Below are 13,502 nucleotides of genomic sequence, written 5' to 3' on the forward strand. Positions count from 1 at the left end.
CATGTAAAAGCCCCTTTGATGCTGTATAACCATCATAATCATGGGGAAACAGATATTGAAAGAGGAGGCAATAGGCCAAAGGTCACTGGTAAGGTCAAGGATGAAATCAGATTTAAGAGTGAAAGTTTCCACTTTGTTAGTCATTACTCCCCAGTGAGACTCCAGAACATCCTGTTAGATCTTGTTATGTCTACATTCAAAGTGAATTTCTATCCTTAGCAAGCAAGTAAGGAAATCATCCGAGTAACGTCGCAGAATCCAATTATCCAATATAATTATTTGGGGTACAGAAATGTGAATAACTTTCTCAATGTCAAGCAACACCCTCAATGTTTCTTGTTAGTTAAATCTGGCTAGCTCCTTAAAGATAGAATGAGTTCCTAGCTCACTGTTGATTTCGTACCCTTGGGAGAGCCTGAAATAGGGAATACAGACAGAACTCCCTGACCATCTGTTCTGTACACCTAAGCCTTTGATTTTCTGAGGGACCAGCCTTTATATTAATTTGTGTACCATTTTAATTGATGTCTGGAAAAACCCTTCATACATACAAGAGAGCTTTGTGTGGGCAATGAAGATTTTATTTAAATAGAGAACCAAACTGGCACCACTCAATGCAATGATATAGCAATAAGGTTAAAGAAGTCACTTGGCTACTTGAACCTGCAGAAAAAAAAAGCCATGGGAAGCTGTGTGTGTGGCTTTCACAGAGCAGACCAATCCACAGCCCACAGACAGTGGTGCTCAAGGAGATGGGACTCGCTCCCTGGTAATGAAGCTGTCTTCAGGACAGGGCTGGTCCAGGAGCTCACAAGAGCTAAGGACCAGGCCATTCATCATCAATCCCAGCTGACAAGACAAATAAACCATTCTGTTTCCTCAAGATGCTTGCAAAAGAGCTCCCGAGCCCCAGTGTGCACGGAGCAAGCTGCTCAGAGCCAGTCGTGACCAGGCCTCTCAGATCAAAGATTGGTTTAGGGCAAAAGGAAGTTTTGAATTTGACAGGATTTTCCTGGACACGTTCAAAACAGGAATAACGTGACAGGCCAGGGGTAACAAACTCAACTACATGAGCCTCTTAAGGGCCGCAAGGTTGGGTGCATGGGGGCAAATTCTTCAGGGTCCGAGGTGGTCCTGGCTTAGAGAAAAGCTGCAAGGCTGAAAACTGGCGCTCGGCGCAATAATCCACAAAGCTGATGGCGAGACTGAGAAGTCAAAGGAGAGGGGAGGGGAGACAGATGAAAGTAAGCAAATGAATACTTTGACATATGCCTTACGAGTTTTGACACTTTGATAGGAAGAATCTGTTACAGTGCTTAAAAGTTCCAAGCTCACCCCGCAGGGTATGGGGGAAAGAAGCAAAAAGTTCAAAGCGAGTAATTACCTGTTATTGATGTATTATATTTAAAGACCCTGGCTAAGGATTAAAGACGCTCTCGAGGCCGTTAACAGGCTGCAGTAAACAAGTCATGTTTCAGAGAGGAGGAGGAGAAAAGAATTTCAGAAGGATTTCCTCCACCAGTCTGGAACCCTCTGGAGGTAAGGCCGAGTGTGCATATGTGCCTTACACAGAAGGACATATTTAAGACCAGGAAAAGAGTCATCAAATACCGCTGGAGCTTTGTCTTGGTCCCTGAGGTTTCCTCCTATGAGCTTGACTCTTTTTCAAGGACTTTGGCTTACTAACCATTGTGTTCCTGGCATCACAGAAGGATGCACGTCCAGTAGGTACGTGATGGGTTTTGGTTGGTTGGTTGGTTGGTTGGTTGGTTGGTTGTGTATCAGTGGGTGGTTTCCTGGTTGAACTCATTTTTTTTTTCTTTACACTTTAAGTTTTTTAAAAAAGAAAGAGTTTGTCAGTGTAATGACTACCCGGAGGCAGGTCTAGAGAAGGGAAGGTCTCTCCTGAGTAGTCCTTTAGAAGCCATTGCTGGGTAGGTCTGTCAAAGATGCACTTGACGATCCCCTGTTCCTGTTTCTCCTTTTGTGGTATCTGATCTCTCAGCTGAGGACTATTATTCTAATGAAAAACACTTCCAGGAAATCAGTCCAAGACAGATTTAATTTGATGTGGAAAAGAATTTCAAATGCACATTATGTCCATCGGAAATTATGACCAGCTTTAGCTTTCAAGTACTCAGATCTGAAGATGCCACAGCACTTTGAAGGACATGAGGAAGAGTACTTCTTTGTTTTTGTTTTTGTTTTGTTTTGTTTTCAGCAAAAAGTGAAGAAGGAAAAGAAGAGACATCCTTCCCTCCCAGGGAAAGTTCTGATCAACATAATCACAACCTTTGCACAGGCAGTGCCTAGCCGTACACTGAAGCCACAAAGCCACACGTGCCTGCTAGAGACTGTCAGGACAAGTCCAGTCTGCACAGAGTGTGTCTGGTCCCCAGAGGCCACCTCTATTGACCCACACTCTCCTATGGCTCTCTGCTGCTCAGGAATCTCCAGCCTCTCCACCTCAAGGCCCTGAGCTGAGAATCAAGGCATCCCCAGTCCCCTTTACCTTAGCTTTCCAAGTCCAGCCCCCGTGTGTGCCCTAAATAAACCATGTCCTATATCCTCCAGGTTTGCTCAGAGCTTGTCACCAGAAGACACTTCACCCAGCCATGGCCAACCCCTCTCTCTGCCCCTTCTACCCCAGAAAGGAATGATTTTTAGAGCAAAAAGGGATGTAATCAACACTGTGCCTAAGTTCCAGAATAATAAAATAAAAAGATTAGGTGTACTTAGATGCCACTTTCTCTCACCTCTCAGCTTTTCAAGACTCAGCCTCAAGCTCCTCCTCATTTGTCCTTCCTGGACTCAGAGGATACACAGTTAAATCAGACAAGGCTCATGCCCTAGAAATTCACAAAGGTTTACAAATACTCTGAGAACCATCATGGTAAATGCTATTTCTCCACTTAAATATTTTCTAATTGTGGTGAAATGTATATAACAAAATTTGCCATTTTAACCATTTTTGAGTGTTCTATTCAGTGGCATTAATTATATACACAATGTTGTGCAATTATGATCAGTTTTCAAAACTTTTCATCATCCCAAACAGAAACTCTATACCCATTACACAATAGCCTCTCCCCCTCCCCTCCTTCAGCGCCTGGCAACCTCTATGTTACCTATTCTATATATTCCATGTAAGTGGAGTCATACAATATTTTTCCTTTCATATCTGGTTTATTTAACTTAGCATGATGTTTCAAGGTTCATCCGTGTTGTGTAAGTATCAGATTTTCATTCCTTTTTAAGGCTGGATATTTTCCCATTGTGTGAATATCCCCCATTTTTTAAATAAATTTATTTTTTATTGGTGTTCAATTTGTCAACATATAGAATAACACCCAGCACTCATCCCATCAAGTGCCCACCTCAGCGCCCGTCACCCAGTCACCCCCACCCCCCACCCACCTCCCCTTCCACCACCCCTAGTTCGTTTCCCAGAGTTAGGAGTCTCTCATGTTCTGTCTCCCCTTCTGATATTTCCCACTCATTTTTTCTCCTTTCCCCTTTATTCCCTTTCACTATATTTTATATTCCCCAAATGAATGAGGCCATATAATGTTTGTCCTTCTCTGATTGACTTATTTCACTCAGCATAATACCCTCCAGGTCCATCCACGTCGAAGCAAATGGTGGGTATTTGTCGTTTCTAATGGCTGAGGAATATTCCATTGTATACATAGACCACATCTTTATCCATTCATCTTTCGATGGACACCGAGGCTCCTTCCACAGTTTGGCTATTGTGGACATTGCTGCTAGAAACATCGGGGTGCAGGTGTCCCGGCGTTTCATCGCATCTGTATCTTTGGGGTAAATCCTCAGCAGTGCAATTGCTGGGTCGTAGGGCAGATCTATTTTTAACTCTTTGAGGAACCTCCACACAGTAAAGGATACAGTCAACAAAACTAAAAGACAACCTACAGAATGGGAGAAGATATTTGCAAATGATGTATCAGATAAAGGGCTAGTTTCCAAGATCTATAAAGAACTTATTAAACTCAACAGCAAAGAAACAAACAATCCAATCATGAAATGGGCAAAAGACATGAACAGAAATCTCACAGAGGAAGACATAGACATGGCCAACGAGCACATGAATATCCCCCATTTTGTTTATCCATTCATCCATTGGTGGGCACTTGGGTTACTTCCATCTTTTGGCTCTTGTGAATAATGCTGCTAGGAACACAGGTGTATAAGTATCTGTTTGAATCCCTTTTTCAATCCTTTCAGGTATTTACCTAGGAGTGGGACCGCTGGTCATTTTTCCACTTACATTTGATGGATGAACAAATGAATGAGCATTTTCAGCAGAGACACCAATTGGTGCAGAGGTACCAAGGCATAGAACAGCCCAGGTAACCCTGTGCTGCCAGAAGCCATTGGGAACGATCCACTGGGGAACTCACAGATGAGGCCATAGGGAAAGGAACTCTCCTGAAAACTCACCATTTCCATCTTCTGAGGGTGCTTAATCCAAGTAAGCTCCCAAAACAGCCAAAGTGGGACTGGTTCCCAAACTTTCTCCTTCCTTGACAACCAGGAGAGAGGTCACTCAAAGAAGCAAAACACCCCATGCACCGATAACAAAGTGGCCTTAACTCTACTCCTTTTTCTATCAATCCAGAAAGGTCTCAAGCTAAAGAAACATGTTCTTCAGGAACAATCATTCTTACAGATAAGAAAAGACCAATGTTCAGCATTTTTGTCTGAACACCTTTGTTGCCCACACCCCAGTCAATAGAAACAAGTTACCAGAGGTAGAAAGAGTCCTCTGCAGCCTCTGTCTTGTGGATATTCCCCATGATGGATCAGCTGACTTTGGTGATGAGCTACATTAGCCAGGACAAAAATATGGGAAGAGAAGAGGTTTGGGGAAGACAACAGCAGCTTCATTTTTCATATAGAGACTGAAACATGATCCCCCCCACCCCAGTAGAGTAGGAGCAGAGGACAGATCTCCAGGGAAAGGTCAGCCTTAAGAGACAGATGTGGAAGTCATGGACACATGGGATGGGACAACCCAGCTAGAGCTAGAGCTTCAGAAAGAAAGAGTACCAAGGCCAGAAGAAATTCTATTTAAGACAAGTCATCAGAGAGATAGAAGAATAGCAAAGTTTCACAGTGATCAAGGGAAGCAGTTCAGGGTGAGGTGATGAACAGTATCCAAAAGCATGGTTCAAGGATCCCATGGGGTCTTACAGCTAGGAGCAATCTCAGGGGAGCAGCAGGCATGATATCCACATTGAACAGTGAAGGGAAGGAATGAAGTGGATTCAGAGTGGCTGCCATAGTTGGTAACAGAGGCAACATGTGGTCAACACTCAAATGTTTGTCATATATGTAAATGAGGGAATAAATACACACTTGGAAAGAAGCAATTAAAACTATTGTTACTGCTGAATTTATGACTGTCTATATTAAGAGTGGGAGGTGGGCATATTGACAATTGCTAATAAGTTACAGAAAAGCCTTGAGTTTTTATTTTTTAACTAGATGAACTCTATTTATTGATACGACTGTTAAGTTGCCCATGTTTGTAATGAATGCAGTAAATCAGATCATGAAGTACACTAGTAAGTGACTATTAGATACTCAGGCTTTGAAAATCTGATGATCTAAAGAAGACCTTGCGCTGACTCAAGTAAAGGTTTATTTTCCTCACCTAGCTAAAGACAGAGCAAATAGTCTAAATATTTTTGGGTTATCTTAAATGTTTAAGAATATGGATAAAAACAGAAAGGACAAAGACAATAAAAAGACCAACCATCTGAATTCTGGGCTGCTTTACCACAGAATAATAAACTGAGAACCCTCCTTCAATCCTCCCACTTACCATAAGCTGAGCAGTGTGATGAACTCAACTCCATGCGCTTGAAATAAAGAGAAATGAAAAAAAAGTTAGTAAATCTCCTACATTACACAATTTAAAAACTTCACATCATCCTTATACCTTACATTAGTTCAAGAGTGGGTCTCACTAATAACCTGAGAGTATCACTGGAAACACTAGAGTCAAGGCAGACAGAACCAGCGTTCCACTATGGGGTCCTGGACACTTTTGTTGCTTCAAAAGGAGTTGGTGGGGGCGGTGCATGGGCAATAGACCCTCCAAACTGGCCCTTCTCTCTCCAACCTCAGTGTCTTGTTTCCACAAGTCTATCAATTTACTCCTCTTAAAATACAATTTCAGGGCAGCCTGGGTGGCTCAGTGGTTTAGCGCCTGCCTTCAGCCCACGGCATGATCCTGGAGTCCTGGGATCAAGTCCCATGTCAGGTTCCTGGGATCAAGTCCCATGTCAGGGAGGAGCCTGCTCCTCCCTCTGCCTGTGTCTCTGTCTCTGTCTGTCTGACTGTCTCTCTCTCTCAAGAATAAATAAAATCTTTTTAAAAATACAATTTCATCCTATACTTACTCTATATCTCAAAAGTTTTCGATGAATTTTTATTTCCATTTAAAAAACAATTCAAACTCTTCAGGCTAATTCCATGCTAGTTCAAGATTCTCTAGATCCTGATCTTATCTGTCTTACGTGAATTCTGTAACCAAATTGACTTGCTATTGTCCCTCAGAAATAGACTCATGGTCCTGCCTCAGTGCCTTATCTCATGTGAGCCCCTCCCTGAAGTGTCTTCCTCCACTAAGGGCTTCCTGCTCACAGGAAGATGCATATTGAATTTAAGTTTCTTGGGGCTGTAGGCTGAGCGTTAAATTCTTGTGTTTCCCACTGTGTGGTGTGGCGCTACTCACACAAAGGCTCAGAAAACACAACTGAATAATGAGTAGAAGAGTGAATGGATAAAATAAAATCCAAAGTTGGAATGATTTTTGGAAAAAAAATATGTACTCATTGGGATGCTTTTAACCTGCACTCAAACTTCCTTATGCAATAAAGAAATGTGCCATTTCTTATTATCACATGTAACTGGAAGCCCAGTAGGAGAAAGAGTATCAGAGCCAGCTGCTGAGGGACTCAGCACTGTCATCAGAAATGCAAGCCTGTCCTATCTTCCTTTCCTGCTTCCATCCTGCTGGCTTCATCCTAAGCAGGTGACCCTGTGGCTATGAGATGGCCACCAGCAGCAACGAGGGCCATGTGTGTTTTTGTTTGAATCTGGCGGGAGATAGCCCGCCTCCCTGTGCACATCCCAGGGGAGTGGCTTGGGCCAACCAGCTTGGACTACTTGGGGGGGAAGTCAGCAGTACTGAAAACATTGGACTGCCTTGGCTAGGTTTCTAATGAGACTAGATAGACACTCTTGCTAATAAGCAAGAGGAAGGGTGGTGGTAATTGATGCTCAGTAGATAATCTAAGTCCTTAGAGCTAGAAAGGAAATCACAATGCTCTTACATGCATTACCTCATCAAATCACAACACTGAGCTAAGCACGATTGCTCCTACTTCACTGAAGAGGAAACTGAGGCACAGCAACATCTAGTGACTTGTTTCAGCTTACACAGGTCTCAAGCAATAGAGCCAAGATTTAAAACTTAGGTTCCAAATAACTTCATGGCTTACAATATGACCCAGCTGGGAGGCTGCAGAAAAATGCTACCCCAATACAACTCTATTGTTTACCAATGGCAGGAGCCCAGACAAATCAGAACCACCACCCCATCCACCCTGCCCTCCAATGAGCAAAAATACCAAAGCGTGACTTATTATTACTTGATATGCTTGAAATCAGGTAGTCAGATTGAAAATTAATCACAAAAAATAACTAAATGTGGACTCCAATAAAAAAAAGCTAAATAGGTCCCAGGCACTATACTAAGCACATCTTATGTACGCTTTCATTAAATAGTCACAAAAATCCAATGAGGTCATATTATCCCCAATGTGCAGATTGAGAAAGTGAAACTCAAGGAGGTTAAGTAACTTGCCTAAGGTTAGTCAGCCAACAGTAGGTAGAACTAAAATTTGAACCCTTCCTCTTAAACCCTATTCCACATCCCTCCATACATTAATAATTCTTATATCTGTCATCTCTTACAGAAACTTGGGAAACTCATTCCTAATTTGCTTAGAATCCATGGAAACAGTGGGCCACAACCTCTGTTCTTTCCATCCTTGCAACACCCCTACTCCTGTCTCAGCAAAAGAAAAATGAGACACCAGGTATAACCCCTTTGAACCAGGTAAACTTGTTGGAACACTTGCTTGGACCTCCAAAGTCCACATTCTCAAGGTAGGAGACATCACCTCTAATGGGGCACAAATTAATTCTTTGGCACCAAAGACATTTTCTATAATGGTTTGTGGCCTTCCGAAGTGCAATGCTACCCATCAAAAGCTTACTTCACAGAATTTCATTTCTCTCAATAGGGAGAATTTTAATTTAAGCTAATTTTCCTCCTCAGGAAGATGATAATGAAAAAAGTAATGGAAAATCCACTGGGAAATGAACTGAGATTGAGAATGGCCCCCAGGGTCCCTACCTGCACCCACATTCCTTCCCTGAAACTGGGTAGTGTTGGCTGCTAACCAACTAGAGTGTCTTTTCCGACCTTCTCAATTACTTGCAAGAATACAAATGTGTTCTTCACATACACATAAACCTATGTATAAGTGTTCCCAAAAAGGAAGAGTTTTCGAGAGTCCATTTGAAGAATTCTTAGTTAAATGCAGTCCAGCTGCTTTCTATCCTGCGGGACCCACCAATGGACACAGTGACTCTCTGAGAAGTGACCCTGGCACAGCCAAGAGTTTAGGCCACACTTTGGGAAATGCTGCTTCAGGCAAGTCACCAGCCCCAGGGCCTGCCCACACTCAGGATGAGATGGGAGCAAGAGAAACCCTTGCTGACTGCATTTATTTCCTTGCCTTCTGAATTCAGGACGTCCTGATGCTCAGCTCCGCTCCAACCAGGCCAAACCTCAGAAATAAGTGACACAATAGAAAAGCAGAGAGTGTTTTTTTTTTAATCCCCGTGGCAATCTATTCACAGCAGCGTAACCCATGCACCCCTCCTCAAATACACACTCTGTTAGTACATTTTGAAGGGTTTGGGGAAGTGTCAATGAGGATACGTGGATTGATTTATTCAGCAGGAACATGGTTATAGACAAGAAAGAAGGAAGAGGGGAAAGAAGCAAAACTGCCGGGAAATCCTCTTGCAAAGGGAACCTGCTGAAGAAGATGAGAAACAGAGACCAGAGAGATGGGGTAAATCCCCGAAGTTTCAGGGAGTTAGCAGCCAGGCTGAGCACACAGCCCCAAGAGCCAAGCCAGGCCACTCTCTGCCGACCCGCACTACATCTCACAGACAGGGGTTCTTTTAATGGCGCGCACTAGAAGAAAATACTCCAGAACGGTGAAATTGCCTGAATGCCAGCAGCCTTTATAAGGATTTCCGTGCAGCCCATTTTCATTTCCTCCACAAGGTGGGCCCACCTCCTTTGTTCAGATTTCACCTGCACCACCCTAACCCGCAGACACTTGCTATAACATAGTGTTTCCAAGCTGGGATTTTGGAGGAGGCCTACAGGCTATCTTTGACCACTTCCTCCCTTTTCCCCTCTAAGCCCAGTTGGTATTTTCTGAGTGTAGGCATCCGGTTTGGCCCTAGCCTGGTGTCCACATGCATCTTTGACTGATGAAACAGATATGTCTCCAGCATGATTTTTTTATTCAGTCACTTAAATATACCTGTATTGGAGTCTCCCTGGCCAAGGATCCTAACGTCCCTTGTTTCAGAAATTGCACCCAAGGCTGCAAGAACTCCTAACTGCACAGCATCTTGCTTTATGTGCTGTTTTCCACTGACGTCTATAAAACTCAAAGTTTAGTTTCCATCTTTGGGACCATTAAGTATTTTCATCAGAGATTTTTATTTTACTTTGTGTTTGTTTTTTGGTTTTTGTTTTGTTTTGTTTTTGCTTAGTGCTTTCTTTTAAAAAAAAGTATTTTGCATGTGTGCTTGTATGCAAGGAAAGAGTTTTTGAATGATGTTTCTTTGATTATCCCACGTAATCAGCAACCCCCAATGTCACCCCAGAGCATCTTATGCATTGCTAAGCCATGTGTTTGCAATTGGCAGTTGCTCTTTGAGCCCAGCCAGCATATGTTTTTGGCTTTTGAATTCAATTTCAGCAACCTTGAGAAGGCACAACATTGCTAGGCAAGAATTTGAATGGCATTAGCTTAATTTGGATTCTATAGAAGCCAGACAACTGTCCACCTGTCTGTCTTCTCCAGGATGTCTACTCAGGATGTCCCTTTGCATGTGCACACCAGTCACTCACTTAGTCCTAGGCCTCTCAGGCTTGTACATATAAAGTGAAAGGAGCAAAAAAAAGTCCACCGTCTGTTTGATGAAAAGCCTGCAGGGTGGGTCTACATGAAAAACCCTGCACATTTATACACGATGAGGATAATGAATCCGGCAAGGGTTCTGCTGAGCTCTGGCTTTTAATTAGTCAGTGAAGCTTGATAAATTGCTCACCTCTTGGGCTGTATCTCCATACCCTCAGACATCTGGAGGGAAGCTGGAAGGGAAATGTTCTGCTCATTCCAAAGAGCCAGATGTGTGCCATCACGCAGAAGGAATGTCCAGATGCCGGACATCTCCACTGCATTCCTCCAAGCGAGCCTTTCCCGCAGACTTTTTGGAAGTCAGATGAAGAACTTCTTATTGAGGCTTACCCGGTGTGTTGTAGAGCACTTTCTGCCACTTCAAATCCTTTCAAAGAGATGGGGTGTAAGTAAATAAACTCGTTTTATTATGAGACTAAGGAATTCTTTCTTTTTCAAATTATAATTCTATGTCCAAATAGACTTCGTTACCTAGATGGAGTGTGTTAGAGTGTTAACCAGAGTGTGTGTGTGTGTGTGTGTGTGTGTGTGTGTGTGTTGGCTAGAGCAGGGGTTTTCAAACAAAGCTGCCAGTATTCGGGCAGTCCCAGTGGTGCAGCGGTTTAGTGCCACCTGCAGCCCAGGGCATGATCCTGGAGACCCGGGATCAAGTCCCACATCAGGCTCCTTGCATGGAGCCTGCTTCTCCCTCTGCCTCTCTCTCTCTCTCTCTCTCTCTCTCTGTGTGTGTGTGTGTGTGTGTGTGTCTCATGAATAAATAAATAAAATCTTTAAAAAAAAAAAAAAGCTGCCAGTCCTCATTATCTGAAAATCTTTCTAGAAATACAGATCCCTGTTCCCAAACTGGACCTATTGAACTAAAGTCTCCAGGTTTGAAATTCAGAAACCAGTACTTTTTAAAAGCACCCAGTTGGTTCTATAGTCAGAGCACAGAGTGGCATTTGGGAACCAGAGAGTGAGGTGCATATAAACTAATACTAATAATACTAATACTAATACTAATGGTCAACTTTCACTGAATTCCTACCATATGCCAGGGCACTGATCTATGTTTGACAGACACCTGACTTAGCTTTGACCAACTCCATATCATGGAGGTACTCCAGTGTCTCCATTTTAAAATTGAAGAAATTGATGCTAAATCACAAAGCTGGCAAGTGGTGAGGCTGAACATCTAAGATCCTGGTCTGGAGGCTTGGTTCTTGTTAAATTACAAGCTCTTGCCTAGCCAAAGCAGACGTCATTCCCAGAACACTTCCCCTCAGCCCTGAAGTCTCCAGTTGATTAGAGCTGAATCGGGAGATTAATCCATCCTCTGATCTAGCCCAACCTGTTTGTTTTACAGATGAATAACCTTTGACCTAAAGAGAATAAGTGACTCTTCTGGGAACACCCAGATGAGAATGCAGATTTCCTGATTTTGTCAGAGTTCTTACAAAAGCACCACACTTCTGGTTTAGTAACTAAACTCTCCCTGGTTTAAACATTAAAAAGTCCCCTTGCCCTGCAAAGATAGCCAAATATGATGGTGCTCAGGTAATTTCCTAAAAGTTCCAGGTGTAAGGATCTCGGCAACTAAGACCTTCTAGAATCCCATAGTGCACCCTTATCGGGCCCGGGTTTTGTTTGTTAGGGGTTCTAGATAAGAAGTCTTTCCAAATTCATCTTAGAAGTCTGCTTTAATGATCGCAGTTCCATGAGCATATATTTAGAGGTTTCAGGAATAAAAAAGTTTTAAAATGGTTGCCTCATGGCATTTTGAGACTCCAGACACATGTTTCAACAGTTTTCCCTGAGTCCCCCAACTCACATGTTGCTTATTGCCAAACTTCAAGTTAATATGACTGCTTGAGATTTAGACCTCAACAATCCACCCACTGACATACACTGGAAGCTTCCTTTCTCCATCCCACACACAAGATTTCACTGTTGACATTATTACATAACTTTCCTCAAACTCAGATTGCCAAGACTGGTGTGTAGGACTTCTATCGTCTGCTAAGGTGGGGCTACAAATCTGTCTGGATTCACAGTTTTCTCTCAGCCTAAAAGTATACATTCAGATTCAGATCACTGAGATGGAAACTTCATGCTTAAAACTTCTACTGAGATGAGTGCCAGTGTGTGTCTGCAGGGTAGCCAAAGTGGAAAAGGCAGACAGCTCAGTGATTGGCTTCCTGTTGTGCTCTCATGGCAATGGCCAGATTTGCTGTCATTTCTTCAAGGATTTGGTGACTTTCTCCCTCTCTCTCAACCTCGATATCAAAGTCTTATTTATTAGAGAAATAAAACCTCACACAATTGTGGGAAAGCTAGGGAAGTAGAGTCAAAAGAGGGAGTCATTAACCAGAAATGTGGAGGCATGGCACCAATAGACAAGTCAGCATTTGCCAGAGTTGCTGGGACCAGGCACATCCATCTACAGAGGTGGGATGGCGGAGAAGAGCCAGTGGAGAAGCCTGTGGAAGGGAGGCCTGGCTTGCTGGTGGCCAACAGGGCCAACTGCCAGAAAGACGAGCTGGACATGGAGTGAGGCAAAGCAAGGACAAGGTTGCCCACTAGCAATAGTCTGACAGACTCTCATGGAGGAACGGAAAGAATAGCCCAGAGCCCACTTGTGTCTCTACATTTGTCTCTCATTACATCTAACCACAACCATCTTCAGAAAGTATTGGCTGCTGTTTTCTTTCCACCTTTCAAACTTCATGCAATTCCTCCTTGAGTGGATCTAACTCACACCCACACACTGATTCTTGGGAACATAGTTCCAGCTTAGCTAAGTTGGCACAGTACAGAATCACCACAGTCCACCCCTTTTCCCCAAGACATCCACATACAACTTTTGAAAACATTTTTATTCCCGAGTAAGAATGATAGCAAAAGAATGTTTTCACCCAACATGGTGCAACTACCATCACACAACCAGAGACATACTAAGTCTCACCCTAAAACAACATACAAAAGCCCATGTGTTACTTCATCCATCTTTGGACGGCCATGTCATCCAAAACCATTTCTAAACTAAGACTGAAGGTTTTTTTTCTCAGTAAACTGGTCATAAGGAACCCCAGTGATGCCATAAGTGGAGGCTGAGAGAGAGGAGGCAATATAGCAGGACTAGGAGCCGTGAGAATCTGAGCCACTAGTTTGTAGAACTTACATGCATCTTTAGGA

The 13,502-nt window shown here is 43.1% G+C and overlaps 1 long non-coding RNA gene across 1 annotated transcript; it reads left to right on the top strand.

Annotated features, from left to right (window-relative positions):
- The first annotated feature begins 1,140 nt into the window (after positions 1–1,140).
- LOC140595069 (uncharacterized) lies at positions 1,141–3,322 on the top strand. The gene is made up of 2 exons (XR_011996462.1): positions 1,141–1,728; positions 2,222–3,322. It is a non-coding gene; the product is annotated as an uncharacterized lncRNA (long non-coding RNA).
- The last annotated feature ends 10,180 nt before the right edge of the window (positions 3,323–13,502 follow it).

This window comes from Vulpes vulpes, chromosome 13 (genome assembly GCF_048418805.1).
Source record: "Vulpes vulpes isolate BD-2025 chromosome 13, VulVul3, whole genome shotgun sequence".
Lineage (NCBI taxonomy): Eukaryota > Metazoa > Chordata > Mammalia > Carnivora > Canidae > Vulpes > Vulpes vulpes.